A 26,968-nucleotide genomic window follows, 5' to 3' on the forward strand; every position below is an offset into this window, starting at 1 on the left:
ATTTTTTCATGCCAGACAGCTGAACATCTCTGTCTGACTGGACTGGTCAGACTGTTGGTCAGGGGTCTAACACACTTTACTGGCTGCAGTGCTCACACAGTGCTTATTATAATAAAATAAATAATGTTTTTTCCTGTTATAATGGGACTCCTTCAGACCCCAAGAGACGGGTGGCAAGTAAAAACAGTCAGATGGAGCACATGGGAAATAGGTCCTGGGAGTACACACTACAACAGGCAAGCAGTGTAAAGACAGACAGAGTATTTAAGCAGAGGAAAAACGATTTGCAAGGAAAATCAATCTAGCTGCTGTGTGCAAAATAGATTGTAGGGGTTTGAAACTGTTTTGGGGAAGACCAGTAAGGAGGGAATTGCAATAGTTAATGCGGGAGATGATAAGTGTATGCATTAAGGTTTTTGCAGTGTCTTGTGTAAGATATGTATGTATTTTGGAAATGTTTTTTAGATGTATGTAGCATGATTTAGATAAAGAGTCGATGTGGGGCACAAAGGATTGTTCTGAGTCAGTACACCTAGACAGCTAGTCTAGGTGTACTGGATTTATCCAGGCCTTGGTTCTCAGAAAAGCCACTCCTAGGGTGTGAGGACAGATACTGGAACTTCATTGAAAGAATGAGAAGGCTGAAAAGGCAGGTAGAAGGCAACTGCGAAACAGTCAATCTTGAGACAAGTGGCACAGCGTGATCCAGTGCTTCAACATTCACCATTTGAAAACAAGATAGTGTGCTCCACATTACCTGCATGTTTTAATCTGCCAAACACAGTAACACACTGCCTCTACACAAGTTCACACAGGGAGTATTGTGACAATTGATAGATCATACCGCAGTGTCCCATCACCAATGATGAGCACATTAGCTTGTTATTTAAGTATCTCCCTGTTTCCAGATGTACGTCACTCCAGCTCCAGTGTTCACATCTTCCAAAAATATAGGCAACAGTAGCTTACTTCTATGGTCACATGCTTGTAAAGCATGTGAGCCGCTACATAGGAAGTCGGGAGAATAAAAGTCAGTATGCCCTTCTGTCCACGGGAGGTTTCTGTCCTCCCTGAGCTCGCTTTAAGACACCTGCATTACGGTTTGACAGGTGTACCGCCCCAGTCAAACTCCCCACCTGCCACTGTCCTTGGAGCGGTACCAGTAAGAGTATTGCACACATATTTTATAGTACTATCTATAAAAAATAATCACTGTTTCATTTGTCATCTAAAGAACATCATGTCCTTATGATTTGAAGAATTTAACAATATACTTTGTACTATAAACAATGCTATATCCCCACAGAAAGGGTTTTTAATGTGTTATCTCAAGAGACTATTGTTTTATATGCTGCCCACATACCTATAATACCTTTAACATAACTCCATTATCTATTCATTCTGACAAAACTCACTGCATCCTTTGATATTAATAAATTTAACTAATTTGAGCCCTAATTCAGCACAAGTACAAAATAAAAGCTTTGATATGAAATGTGAGCAGAAAAGAATCTCTATTGTCCAAAGCCCAAGACATATGTGGTATGTATATACATACAAGCTTGCATTCAGTAATGGTATATAATGACATATCTTCCTAGTATTATATTCGTAGTATATGTATATATATAGTTTTTTAGGTTTCATTGACTTGCGTCTCACTACAGCAGTTGAGGTGGCATGGGCATGGGCAGAGGCGGACGAGTGCAGGCCAAGTACTTTAAATACGTGTTCACGTAATAGCAATTAATTTTGCTGTGGGTCCATATGCAGATACGTCTGTCAGGAGGTGTATCTTGTGTGGGTGCTCGGAGGCTAGTGCAGTATGTAATGATGAAGATAACTATCAGCCGCACTATTTAGGCGCTTCAGATATAATAATGGCATATTGACTCCTGCAGCCGCTAGTAATTAAATCATTTACATCAAAGCTATATTATATGAAGTTGTGGCTGTCTATTTGAATTATATTTCTATTTTGTCTACTAAAGAAATTAGATTATCATTACCGAGAGATGTTTGTTTTTAATTTAACTTAATATCATTTCATTTGTGTATGAACTTAATTAAATTTTTTATGGAAATATGACTTCTATTAATAACAGCCAAACCACTATTTTCCTTGTGTTGGGGAGTAAGTATACACACTTCCTATGCCTGACATACGCCTGGAGCAAACGCTACTGGTTTTGAGCTAGATGCAACTTGTGACTCTTACAACTGAGAATGTGCACATAAATGCGTTTTTTTATTGTTTCTTTTCTACACAGCTTCCAAGCACAGTTGCTTCAAACTGAACCCCAATATGCCAATTCATTCTGGGGGAATTATTTGCAAATAGACCCCACCTACTTTATCAATGAACTTCAGTCATCATCATTAAGTTGGTACGCAGCCTCTTCATAAGATACTTAAAGCATATCTTCATGAGGATGCATTATAAAGCACAATTTTGAGTTCATGCATCATAAGAGCAGATAAAATTAACCATGTAAATGCGCTATTTTTGCATCACACATTTTACATATACATCTTTGACGCAAATGTGTCAAATTCTAAATGATCCCCTATGTTCATTTATATTTCCTTTAATTACAAGTTTTATGAAGAAAAAAAAAGTCAATTTCTTTTGCTATGTGGAGTAGTTGGGGTAGGATTGGAGATATGAAAGGCCAAATTCCACATGCTACATGCAAAATTACATTTACCATTAGATAATTACATTTTAAAAAGAGCCATCTGTTTACAATCATATTAAAATCCGTATCTTTCAAATAAGTGTAGTTCACAAATGTGAAATCTAAGATTGCTAGATACGGTACTTAACTGTTCGCTGCCATGGAGCACTGCACGTTGTCTTGTTGTCCTGTAGGAAGATTTTCGTAATGATGTTGCGCTGGAGCCAGGGGTCTGTATATTGAGTATATTGATATAGGAGAGCTGGAACTATGGTGAGGCACAAGTAAAGACAGCTAGGATGGCTGAGGAGTAATGTAACAATGTTAATCAAAGTGCAGGTAAGCTCTTTATAGGACAGGTACAAATGACAATCGCCTACTTCTATAAAGAAGGAGAGAATCAATTAGTGCAGATAGGAAACACATCTGTATAATAAATATATATGGTAGGTGGGAATAGAAAATAGAAAACTTAGTTCATGCGTTATAGTATTAGGGGATTTTCACACGCTGTCTTGGGAAACCCACACTGTTTAAGGCACCCTGGCTGGCTGGGACTTGTAGGTGCACAAAACAAAATGGCATCTGTTTATTTTTTAACCTACCACCCACCGCCCAGAAGTGTAGGAAAAGCCCTAGTGCTTTCAGCACTGGTCTGGTTGTCCCTAGAGGGGGGGGGCCCGCTCATTTTTTTCGGCAGACCCCACTCCCTAGGGAATCCAGCCCAGCGCTGAACAGCCTGGGGTTGGATTATCATTATGGCAGGGAGACCCCTGCCGCACGTTCTCCTGCTATAGTGCCACCAACCCTGGCTGGTTTGCCTAGTGCTGGTTATATGAAAATTGGGGGGACCCCATGCAAAATATTTCCCCGATTTTCACGTAACCAGCAGTAGGTTGGCAGCACTAGGGTTAATAGTGAATAGAGGGGGATCCCACCCTTTTTTCTTTTTACTTTTATCTATTTTTAACAGTTTTGACAGCTGTCAGGACCTCCGGCTCTATAGACAGGCAGTGTAACAGTGATGTGTTTACTGAACACGCTGCTAGACTGCACCGCGTTGTATCTAGATTGTTTTAAAGCAAACTCAGGAGAGTTTGCTAAATCACAGCTTCATACATTTGAGACTTGTATAGCTAGAGGGGCAAAAAGTCGGGAGTTTGATCTCTATCGATTTTGAAAATATTGATTTTGACAGAAACACAACTCTGGCGATTTTACATGAAATCTCAGGTTCATACATCTGCGTGTTTCAACTCTCCAGAGAAATCGTTGGATTTGCAAAATCGCGCCTTGATACATTTACCCCCAGGGGGTAAATATATGAAGCATTGATTTCTGCAGGGGAAAATTTAAAGCGTTGATGGCTTTTAAAGACAAGTTTGCCTTGATCCATTTGGTATTGTAATATTGAATGAAAGTTCTCACAATCAGGGCCTTCTTTCCTAGTGTTTTCCTTGCATAATTACGTAATTTTGCAAACTGTAATTATGTAAATTTTGATGTTTTTAGTTATGTAATTTTATTATTTTTATATATATGGAATTCTGTAATTTTAATGCTTCAAACCCCCTATGCATGCTTCTGTGGGTGCCTTGTGGTGTCTTCTAAATAAAAGATAATAATAATGGTATAGATTACCATGCATGATCAGCAACATATAAATAGATATTTTCAATTATAATTATCTTTAACACTAAGTACTATCTTTTATGGTGGAATAACTGTACCAAAGCCAAGCTATAACATTTATTATAAGTATACTGGAATAGTACAGGTTAAAATATTTCAACAGATATTAAAATTGTTCAAATACTTGCCATACATGTTCTTGTCATCTACCTGAGAAGCAGAAATGAAATGGCAGTTGTAATATTGAATTCATCCATTGGACTGCAGCTGTGATTTATATCAATTTTACTTGCACAGCAAACCAGAACTGTGAGATTGTTTCTGTACCATGGCTACTGCTTCACGTCCACTGATTTCTTTTCTCATAAAGCAAAATGTGCATTTTTGTTTACAGTAACAAATATTCCCTTCATATCTTACATTATTTCTTAAAAAGATAAGCTGTACTGTCAACAACTGACAAATTGCTGGATGCATACCCTTATATTGTATGTAGGGATCATTTTAAATGAAAATCATCTCAATTGCATTGGTTATATGAAGAAACAGGAAGAAGGAGTAGTTAGTGGTTAAGATTTGTTAACACAGCTCCACTTCCATATGTATATATGTAATTATATAAATAGGGATTCCCATCAAATGCAATATGCTGAAAACTTCATATACAATCTGCAGGAAAAAAAGCTTAAACAGCAGTACTCTGGAGTTTAAAAATAAAAAAAAACAACATAATTATTGATACATATTAAAAACTGTAGTAATACCTGAGATATCCTAATGTAATAATCATAGTTGATACAAAAACAATATTTGTACACAAGTGGAACCCCCCCTGTCATTTATTAATGCTGCAAATAATACACATTTAAAGATTAAACACCATGACAGGAGGGTCTAAAGACTAGAGGCTAGATTTACTAAGCTGCGGGTTTGAAAAAGTGGGGATGTTGCCTATAGCAACCAATCGGATTCTAGCTGTCATTTTGTAGAATGTACTAAATAAATGAAAGCTAGAATCTGATTGGTTGCTATAGGCAACATCCCCACTTTTTCAAACCCGCAGCTTAGTAAATCTAGCCCTAGAAGCCAAAGAAACATTTAAAATTAATCGGCAATCATACTTTAAATGGGAAAGAAGTTCGAAAAATGGTCGAAGCGCGTTGGGTGTTATTTGGTTAGGTGGGCGATTACTTACCTAAAGAAATTTATTACTTTGCCTTTTTTTCTCACAACTCCTCTGATAGGAATAATTGCTACTCCCCAGCTGAATGTTTGCTATTTGTATTATATGCATGGATTTTAATAGTTTTTATGTGAAAATGGCTTTTATTATAAATTAGGGGTATTACACTATATCCCTGTATTCTTTCCAAATTAGATTTCATATATGCACACCATGCAAACATTTTGGAAGCTTTGGAGACAATAAGGAAGTGGTATTTCTGAGCCCTCTGGAATCTGCTGACATTTTCTTATAGCCGTTGTTTCTGATCATTTATATGCAATCATAGGAAGGACTATTGTCATATATAGGAGACCAATATAATCTTTGGACTATATAATTTTTATACTTGGCATTTACTTTTGGCTTCTTTTCTTCTTTGGATTCTGGTTTCTCTGGATCACTTCTAAAGGTTGAAACCTATTTGCACACTGTCTATTTCTTTACATCTATGGTGAATGTGAGATTTATTCCAAAAATCCAGATCAGTGTAAAGTTTTGCACGGGGTGATGAAGTGATTTATATGAACGTACTACACTATTATTTCTTGTATTTTGTTTTTCTTTTTTGAGAAAATATACTTCCTCAAGAATTAACAAAGTGGAAAAACAAGAAACAAAATGTAATGGACATTTTGGTAGAAAAGAATCAAGTTTGTTGATTGTACACATTTTGGATTACTGTTCATTGTTTATTGAGATTATCTATGCTATGGCATCATATCTATAACTTAGAATTTTTGCAGTCTAATGTGATATGGGGAATTTATCAATGTACATTGTGTTAGGGTCAGCGCCATTTGTTTGTGAATTCATGTCACCATTTTATATCTCTGGTCTTTTTTGGTGAAACCACAAATATAGGCTTCAGACCATAAACGGGGGGCAGTAGACCTGTAAAACTTTTCATATATAGTACATCTATTGTTTTCCCCTTTGAAAGTTAAATGGGAATATTTTTTCCTGCTGCAGTCCGAATGGAGAAATCAAGTAATGTGAATAGACACAAGTTCATATAATATGGCAGTCACACTAATGACTTAAATTCTATCAACTAGAGTGGACAATCTGCAATCAGACAATCAGAAGCGGATAGTTAGTGCTCTATCATTGTGTGCACCAGTCATCCAGTACCCACAAGAGATACACTAGAGATACACTAGTGTATCTGTGTATGCATCCGAATCTCAGTTCCAATCATGTGAACACACCCTTACTATATTTGGTCTGCGTTTACACACCCCTTCCCTTCCTTGTTCTGCCTCTTCAATCATAAGGAACTATAAGTGTAATATGTGTCAAAACCTGTATATTGACGTAGATGTACATTAATTTGGTGCATGTTCGTGGTTCGGAAAATCATATTTTAGGCAAATAAACAGAGATACGTCCAACTCTACTTGAGCCCTATTAGAGAGCTTGATTGCTCAAAATTTATGTTTCCCCCAAATGCTCAAGTACTTTGTCACACATATAGCTAGTAGTGCTGCTTACATGCTAAATATTACCATCTACATTTTCTCCATAAGAAAATAAATAATTATATAATTAAATACATTCTGTGATACAGAAATTAAAGTTTTTGAAGCTAAATGAAAAACACAGTATTTCCATCTCTGTGAGCTATAAAGTAACTAACATTTTTTAACACTAAATCAAATAGAGAAGTTTTTCTTAATAATTGTAATAATCTCATTGTATTCAAGATTATAAGAAAAAGAAAAGGTAGGTAAAAAGGTTGCAATAGCGATGATAGTCATATTATAGGCATTTAATCTAATGTTCAGTTATATTACATACCAATTTGATAGTGTAATATTTTGCTTTGTCTTGACACATCCTACTTATAACCCCCAGAGGCCATCACTTTGTCCATTAATTCTGCCCTTATCCAAGATGACCATTGTTTCATTCCTTAGTAACTATTTTGTTTCCTATTTCCTGTATGGCCCTTTAAATAGGAATTTCCTGTTCTGAAAGCTTGAGTATTGTGTTCTGCCCCTGCACGGTGCTTCAGAGTAACGTCTACCTGATATACAAACCTGTGCACTAAGCACAACTTGCTTCCAACTTCTTCTTCATGTACAATCATGTGTACAGAACCTGTCCTATGTTTGAGTCCTCTCTATTTGCAACCCTTTGTTCCATATCAAACTTACATCTGACTTCTCTCAGTCTGAATTCCTGTGTACTAACCTGGTTAATCTGTGTTCCTGAACCAGTTTATTTCTGGTTCCTCTCTGGTTGTTGGACTTCTACCTGTTTAGGCAGTATTTTAAACAGAATATTGAAGCATCAACTATGAGTGTGCTCAACTATGAGTGTGCGGCAAATTATGAAAATAAGTCATATGGTAAAAACGTTTTTGTAATGTTTACTTATACATGTTGTTGGGGGTGGCTACAAAAGGGTCAATACTGCAGATCAATTCAATTCCAATCTCAGTTTGTCCATGTACATATATGACCACATTGGAAAGATCCAGATAATTGGGACACTGGATCACACCGGATTCTGTAGTGTGGCTGGAAGATGACTGCAGTAATACAGTCAAGTCCATAAATATTGGGACATTGACACAATTCTCATATTTTGGGCTCTATACACCACCACAATGGATTTGAAATGAAACTAACAAGGTGTGCGTTAACTGCAGAATTTCAGCTTTAATTTGAGGGTATTTACATCCAAATCAGGTGAACGGTGTAGTAATTACAACGGTTTCTATATGTGCCTCCCACTTTTTAAAGTTAGTTTCATTTCAAATCCATTGTGGTGGCATATAGAGCCCAAAAAATGAGAATTGTGTCGATGTCCCAATATTTATGGACTTGACTGTATACCAATAACAATAATCTAAAGGCTACATTTATGGACATGTCAAATAATGATATTATTACTGCATTCTTACAGTTTTACATTTGCAGCTAACAAAAATAGATTATGTTTAAATATTGTACTCAAATCAAACTAAGTGGAGAACAATTAACAAGTAGCAATGCCAATTTTATAGTTACTCACTGATTAATATTGATCCATACTAGTGCCTGTGTAGTAATAATGTAACCAATATACCTGATATAGCTAAAACATTTATATTTAATATAACCAAATATGTCCAGAAAGCTCCAGTTGTTTACCAAAAGCTGAGCTGTTCAATGCTGTGAGGGGACAGGAGCTGTTCTAACAAGAATTAAAGAATTAATTAAATTCGGTAAAATGTGGTATTGTCGAAACCACACTGATATAAAATGATAGGGGTATCAAAATTGACACAAATCGTCAGAGATTGGATTTAGGAAGGTCCAAATTGCTGGTTAATACATGTGGTGATTTTGCACTTCAAATCAGTGGTTATCTCTCACGATTTGCTGTGATTCTAAATTGCCGAAAAAAAAATCACAGCTTGATACATTTACCCCATTATCTTTTACTTTCGTTTGGATAAAATGTAAATTTCTAATTTATTGTTTTCTTTGCTTGTTAATGTAGAATATATTTTCCTTTTCTTTGGACAGTTTTCTGCTGTTGAAAATGGGTGATAGTCCCTCATAAGGTTTACTGTTCCACTGGTATTTCTTTGGATTATGCCATTGAGAGCTCACTTAACACAATTAAGGAAGTTGAAAAAGGCTGTTTATGCAGGATTCCGCAGAGGATTTTTATAATTTTATTTTATAAATCCTGATTTCAGACACTTTCAATAAACATGGACTAGACATAATGAGGTAGATGGTTTTTGTTCTGTTAATAGTGAAAAAATCAAAAGTGGAGAATAGCCTCTAAAGCAAGTAACCCATTGGCTGTTCCTGACTCTTTACTGCAAGCAGAATGCAAATACATCTAAAAAAAACTAATAATGTCAGTAACCATTTGTGTTCATACTTGCGTCAGTGTTGTAGCACAATTGCATTGAGGTTTTTTGGATGCTGCTTGTTCCTTTTCTGTGCATTTAAAGCATGTCACCTCACATGAAAAAGTCCATTGATCTCTATGGGGGCACATTGTGTACATAACCGCAACTGGTTTAAGAAGCCCTGTGTTTTTTCCATTGGTCCTTTTAAAATTTGAAATCAATGCGCTATAAAAATGATTGGGACATACTGTATACCAGTGGTTCCCAAACTTTTTCAGTTTGCGGCACCCTTAGGGTCTCCATAATTTTTTCAAGGCACCCCTAATACAAAATTATTACTGAGCAGTCCTGTTTTATAAGTAGATGGGTTAAAATAACGTAATAAGTATTTAGATCAGGACAGAAATGCTCATTAAGATGTTTGCATAAATAATATACATAAATCCCACCTTTTTCTTAAAGCCTTCCAGTCTCCCACTTAACTTCCTACCTTTTCTTCTGCCTCCTCCCCTCTTTCCCCTTCCCTTATCCTTATCCTCTGTTACTCCTTCTCCCCCTCTCTCCCATGTGTCTCTCTGTCTGTCTACCCCACCCCTTAGATTGTACGCTCCTTTGAGCAGGGTCATCTCTCCTTGTGTCTTCACCACTTTTAACTCTGCTCTCCAGCTACCTAGCCCTCCTCCTCGAGGACCCTATTGTCACGTCCGACATTCAGTGAGAAAAAAACAGGGAGTAGGATGCTGGGTCCCGGGCACTGCCAGATTAGTTGGTTTTTTTTTGCCCTGGCCGCAGCACCCCAGTGACAGCACCATGTCACTACTGGGAGCTGCGGCGCACACTTTGGGAACCTCTGCTGTATACATTGATAGGGCTGCACAGCACTGGCAATTGTTTTTTTTCCCAATAACAATAGTGATTCAATTAGTCTTTATTCATGTGCAATCAAAGCAGGGTTTTCCTAAGACTCCTTTTACCTTCAGCTGTTCACATTGTGGCTAGCATGGGAAGTTTGTTTGCAATTGGCTGAGTGGAGAACACTTAATTGATTATTCTATTGTTATGTGCCAGGATTCTGGGGTGGGTTATTTGTGATGTGCTTTATGCAAGTGGCTAACTGTTTTTAGTCTGAGGGCCTGGTTTACAGCATTCAATGTCACAGGTATGCCCACTGCAATTTTTAAAGATGTGTCATTCAGTGCTATTAAAGCCTTTCGGCCTATCTCAGCAGCTGTTTAGCCATTGACTATATGCTATAAAGGTAAAGATGACAGACATCCAGGGCCGTCTCTTCCATTGGGCATGATGGGCAGGTGCCCGGGGGCCCTGCAGGCAAGGGGGGCCCGTCCGAATCCTATAAAAAAAAATTATTTTTTTTTAAATACTCACCTTGCGGTCACATCAGCGGTGATCCGGCTTCCTCCCTGGTCCCCTCTTCCATGCTGTGCTCACAGTGAATGCTGGGCGTGATGTCACGCCCAGCATTCACTGCAACCACAGCACGGAAGAGGGCAGAAGAGACTCAGCAGCGCGGAAAAAAGAAGAGGATCGGACTTAAGGTAAGTTAAGGGGGCCCCTATATATATATATATATATATATATATATATATATATATGTAAAAAAAAGTGATTATATATATAATCACTTTTTTTTACATACATATATATTTTTTTTACACACACACACACTATATATATATATATATATATATATATATATATATAATTTTTTTTCTAGGGGCCCGGTACACTGCATTGCCCGGGGGCCCATAAAGTTGTTAAGGTGGCCCTGCAGACATCTTCAATATTGCTGTACATTTTAACAGATTTGAATTAGTAAATAATGGTACGATTGAACTTTGTAGTTTACCTCCATGTTTTCTATATTACAATTGCGTAGTTTAAGTTCTCTTGTTCTTTAAATTGGTGGAACAGAAAAGTCTTGGTGGCAGTAGAAGTATTAATTGGAAAGAGAACAATGTACAACTTCCATGCAGATCAGGAAATCCTCACTGGTTAAAAATACCTTACAAACTGTAATAGAATGCACTTTTACGCTAGTAAGGATAATAGTGCGCAAGCCACGTTACTTTCGGCAGTAACACGGCCAATGAATCCCTCTGTCTACAAACAGATATTGTATGTTTATTATTGTTATTTTCCCAATAGCTGCTTTGGCTCTTTGCATCTATCTATCTATCTATCTATCTATCTATCTATCTATCTATCTATCTATCTATCCAATATTGATTATAACTATTTAATATCTAATATCTCATTCCAAAACTTTTCTTCAGAACAGTGTTAAAATGAAATAACCACAGCACACAAACAAATTAATCAATTCATAGACTATAATGTCTGTGAAATGTGAATTTACAAATATAGTGTGAAATGCCATTGTTATTGGTAGTAGCATTATTGTTACTATTTCCGTTTTTATTTCTTTTCTGTTTCTTAAAAGAAGTGTGTGTGTGTATCTGTTTCAGATACTACCTGATGTATATTTTTTTCCTAAAAACATTTTCTAAAGAATATCTAGATTTTTCCTTTTGCTATTTTCCTGTCTAGTAAGCTTCCTGATGTTCATTACAGCATTGTCATTCTCTGTTATTTCTGCTCCTACTGTATTGTTTATTGTATTTCCCAGTTGCTGTGCAAAACATGCCAACAAGCAGTAGCAAGCTCATTTATGAATTCTCTCTGTATCTTGCCAATGCTTAGCCTAAGGATTAGCTGAATTCACAAATTCAAGTTTTTTACTTTCTTTTCTTTTGTATGCACCAAAGGTTAGAAGGAAGCAAAAGAGAAAAATAAAAATAAAACATTTTAATTGTTCAACCCAAAGGACTTTTATGATCGGCTTAAACATTGTCCCTAGAAGTGAAACCATAGTAAATACTTGCCAGACTTGTCATGTATTGAAACTGTCATGACTTAAATTTGCATATAAGAACTATTGCAAGAATTGCCTTACTAATTTCACACAATGCTGCATTCAAAACTGACCAACATTATAACAAAACTTAGAACTCTCAAAAAATCCATTGTCTAATTTTAATATTATCCTCGAAACAGAAAATGGGGCAATCAATCTAATGGCTCTCAATTATGGTCAAGCAAATGAATCATTCAAGATGTCTTATGGAAATCAATATAGATGAACATTTCCTCTGCCACATAACTGACAGCTGTTTCTTTCATGCTGTATGAAAGGAATTTTAATAATTGTGCTGCGATTTAAAGTTGTTTATAAATATGTATAGATGGTAAGGGGATTTTATAGTCAAAATCAGCACTAACCATTTCAGTTTACAATCTCCGGAGTGGACATAATATAGATATCTTTGAGTGCTTGGCCTTTTTGGATGAAGGATATTGTGAATATGGATTATGATCATTGCCAACAGGATGTTTGGTGCTGAATTAAATACAAATTTGCCCAAGACCTCTATTCTTACTTTACTTTGGGGAAATCGTAGTTTTGTTTTCTCGAGTTTTAGTGGACCAAAAGGGAAAACAATATTCACTTATTTGAATGTCTCATAGAATATATGAGGACTCTATTCATATATGTAAATCAGTATGAAACTTGTTGTTTCATACTGATTTTATACAAATTTTATACGGATTTATAAACTCAGTCTCACCTAAGTGAGAACTGGCAATATGTTGCTTGTAAATGTGAGTGGAGATGTTATTACGTACATAGAGTTAAGAAAATACTTGGTTTGTTTATTTTGGAATGTGTGATATGACAAAATGAAAAGGCAGGTTAATGCCTAGTAAAAGCATGTTTCATCATACATGGCTGCTATTATGGCAGTATATGTTGATTAAAGACAGTAACTAATGAGTAAGAGTGAGTTCTCTGTACAGTGCTCCGGGATTAGTGGCGCTATATAAAAAAATGGTGATGATAATGATGATAGTCCCCAAACAGAAAGAAAAGAGATTAGCGGTCTCACTGTACAGTAATAGTGTCACAAAACGACAAAATTTTATGAGTCAAACCTAGACAGTAGTGTCCCATTGAAATCAGAAAGTCTCCATTGCACAATTGTTAGAGTTCAACGTCTGGAAGGAAGGACTCCAAGCAAACCACTTCCACACCGAATGGATAATGTGCAATCCAGATAAAAATGGAGTGTGCTGGATTACAGTAAAGAAGGTCTAGAGAAAGTCACTTGGCAAATGCAGCTAAGTAAGTAGGAAAATGGAAATGAGTGTTTATATGGCAGAATGCAATGAGTAACGTCTGAAAAATTTCAGATTAAGGGACTATACACACTGGTTTTTAGGCTCTCATTCCACTCTACCTGACCTGTATTTGTGTTTTTCCTATGTTGACTGTATTATGACAGATGTAGCTATGGAGATTTCTTAATGCCTATGACAAACAAAATAGGCCCAATGCTGAATTGGACACTTTCAGGGAAAAGTTCCTCTAGCTACTCCCTGATTAGATATCTTATCATATATTCCAACAGTCATACAATATATCACCTCTATTTTGTCAGGAAACCGCTCCTGAACCCCTTTATCTGTCAGAAACTGCCATCTGCGCACTTGTAACTTGAAAGCTTACTGTAAGGGAACACACAGGATTCCAGCCTAAACCTCAAACTCACCTCTCTCTAAGGCTGCGGATTTCACTGGTCCCTTTTCCCAACACAGACGCATGCTTCACACCTCTCAGCAACTGCCACCAGCTACGTATAAGGCCCGTAGCACACCTATGACTTAGAAGGCGGCGGCAGCTGATGGCATCACCGATAACCTATGACTTAATCACCCAATTGGGCACACTCAGTGCTCTGGTAACTAAACAGTTAACCCTTCACACACTGGTTTCTAAAGAGTTAATCCACCCAAGCAATCTGTCTCTTCTAAACAGGCAATGAATCCGTTTTAGAGTAATAAGGACAGAACTATTAAATTCTTAGTTTTACTATACAAAAAGTACAATGCTTACAGAGAATAAAAAAACAGTTAGATAAAGATTTGACATACAAGTAAAACATTGCAAACAGTTATAAAAACAAATGGGATGAAAGTACAGAACATCACTTACATATAATAATCTGTATGCCTGGGGCAGGCAGAAAAGATGGACAGTCCTTCAATTAGATTGATCCCCAAGAAGCTGACAACTTGTCCCTGCAAAACACAGATTTTTAAGCAAACTCAAATGGGACGGCATTCACAAGGGCAGTGTGGATGCTAATGTTGGGGTGGGAATGTCCCTTGGGTGTCACCTAAGGTTTGTTGAAAACTATTCCTAAGTTTTGACCTGTCTTAGCTTTTCTCAGATATGTCCCAGCGACATAACTTTCCTTCAATAAACCGGTCACAACTTCTCGCACATTTAAATACCAAATATGATGGGATTACAACAATATCCAATCTCGTCCTGAAATACATGTGACTAGGGCTGTTCCCTGTATAGTTGGTATCTTTGTTTTAAAACCCTTATGTAGTTGATCACTGCTTTTATTGATTTTAAGTGGCATATTTTAAAACTGAATTCTTTTTGTCTATATTACATATAGCCTATGTCAGCACATGGCCTCTTTGAGCCAGACCACATGCTGAGCGGTACCTAAACGTCTATTCAGGTGTCACAACCAGGCTATATCTCACCGCTGGAGCTCTTTGAAGCTGCCCCAGGTGACACTCCTGTCATCTCACACTGGGATGTGCAAAGCCATCAAATACATTTACGTCATACTCTCTGTCTTCACATTTTACACTTTAACTAAACTTATCAATGGATTCATTTGATATAACATATTTACACTGCATGGATACAAAGATATTTCCAAGAGCGCTTCAAAATTATATCACAGCAGCCCAAATCCCAACAACAGGAACACCACCCTCCTGAATAATCAATAGCAAACAAATAGGAAGGAAATAAGCGCTAGATACATGTCATATAAAAAGTTCCAACAACAGTTCACTAGTCCAGTCCAAAAAATTGTCACTCTTTGTAGTTCTTTTTCTCTTTCTCCTCTTCACCGTTATGTAGTCCTCAAGTAGGAGAGTCCGCCAGGAGAGAAAGATACATATATTAGTGAAATACTTATTGATATATACAACTGATAGTATCCAAAAAAAGATACCTCACTAAGTGGGGGAAGGTCACAAACACCCAAAAAAACTTAAAGTGAAAGAAACAGATGTAAACTCAATCACCATAGGTTCCATAAAAACCCCTATTGTTAGTATGCTTACATCAATCTCAGATAATACAAGTGCATCACATCTCAGGCGGAATTCATACACCAGAAGGTCTTGTATCTTCTCTTATGTCTTTCTTTCAGGGCAGATATAGCTCAAAAGAGAGGAAATCAATCTTGGTGCATTACTTAAAAACAGATTTATTAAAATAATAAAATAATAAAAAGCAGTAATTGCCCCTACCAGAAGGTGCAGGAGACATAGCGTATATATACAGATCCAAATAGGCCATAACACATGTAGATCTCACACTGTCCCAACTGTCAGGGTAGAAAATTAGAAAATATTCACCAACGCGTTGGTGAATACAAGACCTTAATCTGTCACAAACCGCCCTCTGCGCACTTGTGACTTGGAAGCTTACTGTAAGGCAACACACAGGATTCCAACCCAAACCTCAAACTCACCTCTCTCTAAGGCTGCAGATTTCGCTGGTCCCTTTTCCCAACACAGACGCACGCTACACACCTCTCAGCAACTGCCACCAGCTACAAATTAGACCCGTAGCACACCTATGACTTAGAAAGCGGCGGCAGCTGATGGCGTCACCGATAACCGCAACGTGGTCATCGGTGCTGTGAAGAGGGTAATGTAAGTATTAGCTAAGAAGTGTCTCTGGAACGTCTGTGAGATACTTTGCAGCAGAGATTTTGTCAGAAATGTCCGAGCGCCACATCACCGGCGAATTTAAATCCCCCCAACTGTGTATTAAAATAGTGTTGCTCTCACCTACCTGTTATTGCAGCTTTCACAATCTGGTACTGGATTCTTGTATGGATCCTGGAATGTTGGGACCGGTTTGGAAAATGTATAGGTACATGAAATATGGAAAATAATTAGTGAACACAGAACACATCACAGATTGCGCAGTATATAATTATATAACAAGCAAAATATGTGTGATAATAATAATCACAGATATCTATATGTTTGGAAATGGTTAGATAATAAAACACAATTGTAAGTGTATAAGAGAAATGACTGCCTCAAGGGGCTCTGCAACCCCATACAAAGATAAACGCAATATAAAAAATTAAGAGGCGCTCAAAAACCCTTAAACATAAATTCAATAATGGGATAAAATGACATAACTTCAAACTAATTTATTGATAAAGTAACAATAGGGGGGAGATTAAATTGCCGGCGATGTGGCACATGGACATTACACTGCGCACGTTACTGGCAATTACAGTTGGAATCTCCACTGTGAGGTGTCCCATGGACTTTCCTATATATATATATATATATATATATATTTAAAATTATGTTTTATTTTAATGTATTTTATTTATTTATTGTGTTTTATATAAAAATTAAGAGGCGCTCAAAAACCCTTAAACACACACACACACACACACACACACACACACACACACACACACGTGTTTAGGGGTTTTTGAAAAGTCTCTTAATTTTTAGCATGCAATATATAAGACATTATAATAAAACATAGCATTTAACATGCCACCCCCCCAGCCACACCACGCCAACCCCACAAAAACATTACACCATCATCACATTACAACCCCTCTAGACACATCCTAACCCCCCAGACACATCCTGACACCCCAGACACATCCAAACACCCCCAGACACATAATAAGCCCTCCCAGCAGACACATCATATCACTCCCCACAACCCCAGCCCAGCTTACTTACCTAAGTTGAACATGAACTCCTCCTCCTTGCTGTTGGGACAGTGTGTGATGTCACACGCTCTCCGGGAACTGGGAGCTGCTGACAGCTGTTAGCTCGCTCCCTCCCTCCTCCTTAAAATTACCCACACCTCCAATTCACGGGTGCGCTCTAGTGCCACCTGCTGGTAGATTTTTCTTTTTTTTTTTAATAAAAAATACTAGACTGCCAGGCCCGGGCCCCCCAGGCAGCTCAGACCCCGGTAATTTGTACCTGCTCCCGCGCCCTCTCAGCGACCCTGTGTATGACCCTTAAATAACGATGGATGCCATCCAGGTATGCCCGGACCATCTCCATCTCCCTTTGTCAAGAAGAAGGGATTTCCTCATTTACAGCAACTGTGGATGAACAATATTAGTGACACAATAATCATTTTTTCTCACTAATTAAACATGCCCTAAGTACACAATGGGGCATATTCAATTGACGGCGGGATCGCCGAAAATCCCCTGCGCGTGAAAATCATTAATATGGTAATTTACTCGCTGGATTTCCAGCGAGATATTACCGTATTAACGGTAATATTTTTGGAGCGCGGGATTTTTGGCGATCCTGCCGTCAATTGAATATGCCCCAATAAGTATATAATTTTGAAATCTTCAGAATGTATTAAACTGCGTATTTTGCATGTCGTCAAGTTTTGCCTGTAAAGTCATTGCCGTTTTAAATTCCCCTGCAAAGTCGCCGAATATCGGTGAGTTGCAATATCTACAGTTTATTACTGTGTTAGTTTTTATTTAATATCTTGCATTTGTTTCTTTTATTGCTGATATCCATTTGGATTACGCATTCATCAATTTATTTTTATATGCATCAAAGTTTAGAAAGGAGGGAAAGAAGGAAAAAAATATCTCTAAGGATTGATAAAAAGGATCAGTGGAAAATTTGCCATATCTTCAATGGGATTGATATACATATATCTGTTTTGCTTGGAGTCAAGTAAGCATATTTATATAGGGGGAAGCCCTGGAGAGGATCTGCACTCATCTTGGTGTTTAATTTTCCATCTCACTATAATAGATGGTTTTCCATTTTATATTTAGTTTGCTCACATCACTGTTGGGTGGTGTTTCACTAATCTGATTACCGTATTTCCCCATGTATATGATGCTCCACTGTATAAGACGCACCTATATAAATCATGTGAAAAAATTGAGGATAAACATTATCCTCAATTTCTTCACAGAGTATATGTGCAGCTTATACAGAGGACAGACAACGCTATAGTGAATTCTGACTTACCCTGTCAGATGATTCCTCTGTCTGGTAAAGTCTTCTGTCTTCTCTCTGTCTGATCCTGATGCTGGAAACCCGATTAAGGTCCTCTCTGCGATGTCCGGATGTCCTTTCAGGACCTTGACAATCCTTTCAGGACCTCAAGGGGACCTTGTCAAGGTCCTGAAAGGACATCCAGACATCGCAGAGAGGACCTTAATCGGGTTTCCAGCATCAGGATCAGATAGAGAGAAGACTTTACCGGACAGAGGAATCATCTGACAGGGTAAGTGCTACTACCCCTGTATAAGACGCACCCAGTTATTAGACCCAAAATTTTGGGGAAAAAGGTGCGTCTTATACATGGGGAAATACGGTAAATAGCACATAATTGTGTGCACTATTTACTATCTGAAATTAAATTGTATTAATATGCTACACTATATATAGATTTTAATTACATGTCTGAAAGATTCTAATCAAATGCAATAATACTGAAGATTCATTGGATCATTTATGAACTTACATTGATACTGGATTTACAAGTTTATAATTTTAAGTATTTTTATTTCTATGTTGATATCTTGTAAGGTGAAGAGAGAAGACAGGCTCTTAAGCCGAATGTATTTAAAATCATGGGTTTGTGTCCAGCATGTATTTAACACTGCAGGGTTAAATCTGGGAAGTAATCAGCCAATAGGATTCAAGGGGAGGGTCTGGCTGTTTCATATTGGCAGTGGGAGCAGTGTGCAACTTCCTCTTTTCCAGGGATCCGGATACCAGGCTGGCTGCAGCATATTAGGCTCAATATCTCGTGCTCTGATTTTTGTTTTTCTGATTTGCTTTCTTCTATATTTGGCTGTAATCTATCTGCGTATTCTTCTTTCTCTCTTTCTGTTATATTTGTGCATTCTTCCTGTGTCTTTCTCCCCTCTGTGGTTTTCCCGCATCTTCCAGTGTCCCCTGTCCCCTTGTCCTCCCCCTCCCCTTTCACCCCCTCTCCCTGCTTCTCCTACTCCTTTCTTTCTTTTCTTTTCCCTTTTTTCTATATCTGTTCCTCCATACCCCCGTCTTTTTTCTCTGTCCCCTCTAGCATGTCCCGCCCCACCAGGACTCAGTCCGTCCCCTACCGCCTCTCTGAAGCGGTCCCGGCCCAACGGCCTTCTACCTCTGCCCCTCAGTCTCCGAAGCCCCCTTCCTACGGCCACTCTATCCAGGTTCCCTTTCCCCAGATACCTGGCACTTCAGTGCAAATTCCCCACAGCGCCCACCTGGCTTGCACCGGCCTAAAGTCACGTGGCCCAAGGTTGCCGGGTCACTACTTCTGGTCCTGCACGCTGGGTCGGGTGGCCCAGCGCTTCTTCGGGCAGCAGGCAGAGGGCTTGAATCCCCTTCTGTCTGTGCAGGGCCGAGCGCCGCGGGCAGGGCCAGTGGAACCCCTCCTTCTCCTTTCGTCCGGAGCTGCAAGATGGAACATTCTAGGGTAGGGGAGCTCACCTTCATCCCTCCTGTGCCTGTTCAGTCATCTCCATATAGGGGACTAGGTCCCATAATCCTGGATCCTCCTCTCCCAGCTTCTCACTTATATTATGGGGGGGGAAATAATAGGGTTTCATCCAGCCCCACACCCCCAGCCTCAAGTGGTAAATCCTCCATTTACCCCCCTCCTATAAGGAGCGACAGGGGTAGCAGCCCCTCACTTATCCCCCCTTTAATTAGTATTGCTGGTCTGTCGGCCCCCCCTCTTTTTCAACTATAGGTACCCCCTAGCATTACTCCTTCCCCGCTGCTTTTCTCAGGGGTCTCCTCTTCTCAGGGACCCTTGGGGGTATCAGTTCAGACTCAGTCTCAGATAAGGTCCCAGTCGTTACCAGAGGGTGGGCAGGATACAGCCCAGAGGCAGGCTGCCTCCTCACAAACATCCAGGCCCGGGGATAATGAGTCCGATAGGGTTGAGTCCTGGCCTTTTCCACACGTAGATCTACAGCAGCAAAGGGCTGGCCAAGGGTCACTTGCATGGCCCCTACTGTTCCCCCCAGCAGGGCAAAGTTGGGTGTCTCAAGGGGGGCCTTCATGGGCGGCTCCATACCCTTCCCCCTCAGGACAATACGTGCATGCATACCTGAGACCCGTTTTGCCCACCCCCTCTGTGTTTCCTGGTACAGGTTTGCATTTTCCTTCCTTCCAGTCTCAATACATTGGGGACAGCAGCGGTCATCCCATAATTGTTTTTTTTACCCCATCTGGTAGCGATTCCTGACAATGTGCAGGGTATCAATAGCATACACCCCAATGTGAGCTCTCAGGTGTTGCCCGTTACAGATGCTAATAACTCTTTTTATCTATTACCACAGATATTTATTGGGGTGCTGTCTCAGTAACATTCTCAGTCAGATGTTGGTAGCCAGATGACAACGTGTCAAACCAGGGAGCCAGCTCAACTATCAGCAATGGACTTCGCTCCATTTCAGCACAGCAGACAGCCACAGGCTTGGCTGATGAGAATGACGTTTCTAGCATTTGCACCACACACACTGCTAGCTCTCCTATTTCCACAACTAGTGGTGAGTCATCAGGTTCAGCAGAGCAGGGTCATCGCAAGCTAAGAACAATTTTGAGCATGCACTTTGGAGGTAGCATGGGAAAAAGGAAGGCTGGGTCTGGTCGTTCAGGTAGGATGCCATCAGAAGATCCTTTGGTAAAATGTGAAAAACATGGCCCTGCACATCGGCATCAGACCTAGTGTTAGGGATAAAATCAAACGGGGCTCATATGTTGATATGTTCAATCTCACAGTTGATGCAAAAAAGGATTTGGAGCGAGCATGCGGAAAAGGTGGGGTCGGAGAGGAACGTATAGAAATTTCAGGAATTGGCTACTGTGTTTTCTCGGCATGTTTTCTGTAAATGAGACCTAGGGCTAGATTTACTATCAGACGGGATGCTCAGCGTGTTTAATTCGCCATGCACCGCTGCGTTTTTCCGGTGGGTTTGCATGGCAAATAGCCGGATTTACGAATGGGCGAGTTTCAGCTTCAAGTTGAATGGAACATGGCGCTTTTGCCTTAAATGATGGCGCTTTCGTGTGATGGCGGGTTTTTTGAAAAATACACCTGTCTCATGGCCTTTTACTATTGGCTACTTTCAAAGTCAGGAAATTTGACATCACAAGCCCTATATAAAGCACTGGACTGCCACTTTTTCTTTGATAGAGTTTTGAGGAGAAAAGAGATAAGAGTTTGGAGGATTGTGGATTGTTGAGAGTTGGTTTAGAGTGGTCTTGTGCAGCGATTTCTGATTGAAATGTGAGCAGTCCTGTGTTCTTTTACAGTCTTGTGACTTTATTTCTGATTTAATTTCTGTCTTGTATTTATTGTATTTGTCTAGTCCTTTGTCTCTGTTACTTGTGTGTGAGTGTGTAGTGAGTGTTTCTGTAGTTAGTCTAGTTTATCCTTTGTTTTTTTCAGTTCTTCAGTGTTTCTTGTTTTTGTGTATTTCTTGTGAATATGGCCAGAGATAGGAGGGGGCAGAGGCTGAGGAGAGGGAGATGGAGCTGTAGGGAGCAGAGGAAGGTGAGGTAGGGTTAGAGGAGACAGGACAGGGCAGGAAGACCAAGTCAGGGAGGAATATCAGATTCTCTCATGACGAAAATTGTGTGCTGGGGCACAATATAGTTCCCTGCTACGAATTAATATTAGGGAAAATGGCAGCCCGTACTCCGCTAAGGCGGCTCCACCAATTGTGGGGCCAAATCTGTGAGGCTGTGAACACGGTGGGGCCATTAAAGCGGTCAGTGGCTCACTGCCGCAAAAGATTCTCTGATATTAAGAGGAGGATTAAAGAAAAATTGGCTGATGAAAGGAAGGCAGTAAGAAGAACAGGTGGTGGATCCCTACTTCATGTTGAATACACCAGCTATGAGGAGGACCTGCAGCAGATACTGCCCTTGGAGATTGTATTGGGGGTCAATGTGCAGGATACAGATGCACCATCGTTTGGCCAAGCAGTTGGTGAGTGATTTGCATTTTTTACTCTAACAGTATTGCACGTACACATGACTTTTTAAAAAATGTATTTTTTTTTTCCAAACACATTTTGCAAATATACTGTATATATTTTAAAAGATTCTTGCTGCAAATATATTGTATGCTTTTTCTAATACATCCAGATTCGCCTGTAAGAGACTCCACTCCGAGTCCAAGGTCTACACCTCCACCTTCTGTGAGGGATTCTGCCCCTGAAGAACAAGCAGGTGCGTGTACTCTGTGTGGAGGAGAAATAATGGTGTTAGATGTTTTTAGGTGCAAATGTTGGTGTACATGTTATATATCTTGATTTTTATATGGTTTGCAATGAAAACATCATGTACTACACAGAGGGAGAACTAAAGTAGTATTAGCTTACCCAAAAACACGGTCTTGCAGCATTTTGCTGCCTGCATCATCATGTTTGTTGTTCAAAAAAAATTGCTTTTCTATTCCCCTCACCCATACATAGTCCAAATGATAATGTGTATTCAAAAGATAAAAATTGCATCCTTAAGCAGGTTGCATAGGACAAGTAATCAGGAATGCAAACATTGTTAAACAATCTGTAGTTGAAAAAGATTATTCTTTTCTATCCAGTGTCCAGAATGCAATATACAAACATATTATATCCTATATACTTACCATGCATTTTCAAACACAGGTCCTTCTTCATATCAGGAATCTCAGCGGGAGTCCTTGGAGATGTCACCTCATACAGAGGATGATAGAGTCATCACCCTCCAAGTGGTTGATGCCCACGTGTCTACCCTTCACGAGCAATCGCCAGGGTCTGCAGAAAACACCGAACAGCAGCAAGCTGCACCTATAATAGATAAAGTACAGAAGGTGCATTAAGCCGTAACCACATTCATAACATCTAGGGTATTAAATCCATCATCAGATGTAAGTTCTTTTCTCCGTTCTTTTTATATTGTTCCACCACAAACTGGAGTATAGATGTTTCTTCCTGTGGGGTGTCTCATAACGTTTTAGGTAATATAATACTTGGTGTCCTCGGACAAATACGGGACTCTTTATTTCTCATCTGTACTTTATCTATTATAAGTGTTTTTAAAATTGCAGTGGCAATTTTTTGTGTATTTAGGCTGCTTTAAGTTAGGGAGCGCTGTTTTTTGGGATTCCTTTATTGTTATATAGCTGCAAGCTGCACCGCCTACATTGGATACAGGGAGAGAAATGGCACAATCAATTGCCAATTTCCAAATACTGAAATCACAGTTTATGGACACACAAACCAGGCACATGTCACATATTTTGGGGCATTTCAGGTGGGCACACCGCAGTAATAGCCAGATTCCTGCTGCGTTAAATAGAATTGCTACAGCTATAGAGCAATCTAATGTTACGATGGTCCAACTGACTGGTGCAGTGGAGGCATTACACTCAACTGTAAGAGAGGTAAATGCTAATGTTAATCAGATGGCAGGGCAAATTCATCATGAAATTATGGCCCGTTTCCCGCCACTAATCTCATCTGCCACAACCAGTACCGCTAGCACGCCTAGTAGATCAGTCCATAGTATATTTCCAAGGAGAGGTGCTCACACCAGGGGTGGCCGAGGGAGAGGAGAGAGTGTCTCCAGAGGTGCAGATGTACCTGCCAAAAGGCGTAGGTAGCCTAATGCTTGTGGTTTCTGTTAATATATTTTTATGCATGTGTATGCAGTGTTAATTTTCAGTTTATGCGTTTTACTGCAATAAATGCGGTTACATTTCAATGCTATCAGTCTTTCTTTTCTGCCAATTAAACAAGAGTATACTGCTTACCAAAAACAATGCACTAATTCCACTTACACATTGACATCTGACTGTAACTTTCCAGGGATGTTCAAATTTACCACATGAGGAGTACACACTATCCTCTGTTTAAAGGTTCCAAACTGTAATAAAAAAAAAATATCCATTGCTCTCACATCAAACACATTTTATAGCAATAAATGTATTTTCTAGTATGCACTTACATGTAAAGTAGTTTGCAATGAGACGGTCTCTAATCTGCCTCCCCCTCTGTGCTCTGCACATCACCAGATGGGACACGGACCCCTACTTGTTCACATCTACTGCAATAATTGGTGGGGTAAGTTGATGTAAAGCTAGATTATGTATCAGACAGCAAGCCAGCACAATATCAGACACTTTTCAGGTGCATACATAAGCACCCCACCAGATTTATCAAGAGTCCAAAGGCACGCTCTATCACACCTCTAGTGTCTATGTGTGCCTCATTATATTTGTGCTGTGCAGGAGTCTGAGGATGCAGCAGAGGAGTCATCAGCCAGGACCGACACCCATATCCTGAATCTCCTGTAATAAAACAAAAATGTTAGCTACCATTTTAATTAAGCACGTTGTCCAGCAGTTAGCACATGTGGGGAAAATTGAACAATGATAAGGGATATATAAAACATGGTAAGTACATACCCAAAAGCCATCCCTCCGGCATTTCACCACTTTCATATTTGGCATAAAGGGTAGACTGTCTCAGGATAAAGGCGTCATGACATGAACCAGGATAGCCTGCCACAACAATCATTATACGCAGTTTAGCATCACACATAACCTGCACATTCAGGTAGTGGTAATGATGGCGATTAATTAAAACCTCTGCCCTGTGGTGAGGTGGTCTCAGGCCAATATGAGTGCAATCTATTGCTCCCATTACATTTGGGATACCTGCGACCCTATAGAAAGCGACCTTTAGCTCATGCCACTGTGACTCCTGGCTGGGGAAGTACATTTGGATTGCATTAACATTAAATTAAGGGTTCACTATGTAATGACACATTGTACATCCTGGTTATTTGTAAGCACCATTATTATTGTTGATTTTTTTAAACAAAAACAGTTTATGTAAAAATATGTTGATTTCAGAAAATAAGATGCAATCATACAGAGGAAAAAAACCACACTACCCTGAAATTACATTACACTTTGCCCATTTCCCATATACAATACTAATGGAGTAATCATTGGACATGAAATGGTGCTTTCTCTTATGTTATGAGCAATCTCGCCGCTCACAAGCAGCTCTTTTATTTTGGTCGTTTGAATGGCGCTTTCCCGGCGGATTAACAAACCGCCCAATAGTAAATCCGGCTGTTTGTATGTTCAACATTGTTCAAATCGTCATGGCGATTTCTAAAGAGGCGGTTTTGAAAAAAGACATATCTGCCCATTTGGACGGTGGTTTTAGCATTAGTAAATCCGGCGATGGCTAAACCGCCGGCAAACTCGCCGAAAATCGGCGGGTTTTACCAACACGCCTGATAGTAAATCTAGCCCCTAGTGTCCTTATTGATGTTTGGAAGTACCTGCACATGATAAACGAGATGTACATGTGTGATCGTCCAGGGACCTGGCATACGTATGACAAACAGTTTAGGGAGAAAGTACACGGGCAACCCTCCATCCCGTTAGCTTTCAAAGACGTAGAAATATGGATGAAGTTAAATCAGGCTCAACCACACGCGGGCTAAAGACTCCCATCCACAAGGTTTCCTGCAACGGGGAGACAAAGTACTCCCCAGTGGGCGAAAAATAGACGTTTTGCCTTTAACAACTCCTCTTGTAGCAGAGGGGATTCGTGCAAGTATAGACACACCTGTGCGATATATCGGGGACCACATCCTGTTAGAGAATGGCCGCAAAGTAGCGCACCCCACACAAGAGGTCATTCCCGCTGAATAAGGCCAAATCCCCCATTTTTTTAGCGACCCTGTTTAAATGGTTGTCTCTTTACCTCGATGCATTCAGGCCTCATTCCTTGGGAGGGTTTTCGAGTCAGTTTCCACCTTCCCATCGATGGTGGGGTGGCGGCAGCTGCTGGGAGAAACCTTCAGTCTGCAGAATTGAATCCGGACAGCCTGATGGAAAGGTCCAGAAGGAGTTAGGCCTTGGACACATGGTGGAACCATTTATATCCCCACCCATATCCCAATTTGGTAATTTCCCCTGTTGGTATAGCCCTAAGAAAGCAGCGGGAAAATACCACCTGATACATCACTTATCCCACCTTGCGGGAAAATTGGTCAACGATGCTATAGACCCCCTAGTCTGTTCAGTAACGTATCAATCATTCGAAAATACCTTGGTACTAGTAAAAGAGTTTGGGAGAGGGGCAGAAATGGCAAAGTTAGATATAGAATCGGCGTTTCGGCTTCTTCCCCTTCATCCAGAGTCATTTAAATTTATGGGCTTCAAAATTGATGGCGGTTGTTATATCGACAGATGTCTCCCAATAGGTTGGTCAGTCTCCTGCGTATATTTTGAGGCTTTTAGTTCTTTCCTTCATTGGTGCGTTCAGGCGGGGACAGGTCATCAAGGAATCGCACACTATTTGGATGATTTCCTTTTCGTAGGGCCGGCCGATTCTCTTCTCTCAT

Source organism: Mixophyes fleayi, chromosome 4, assembly GCF_038048845.1.
Source record: "Mixophyes fleayi isolate aMixFle1 chromosome 4, aMixFle1.hap1, whole genome shotgun sequence".
In the NCBI taxonomy this organism is placed as follows: Eukaryota; Metazoa; Chordata; class Amphibia; order Anura; family Limnodynastidae; genus Mixophyes; species Mixophyes fleayi.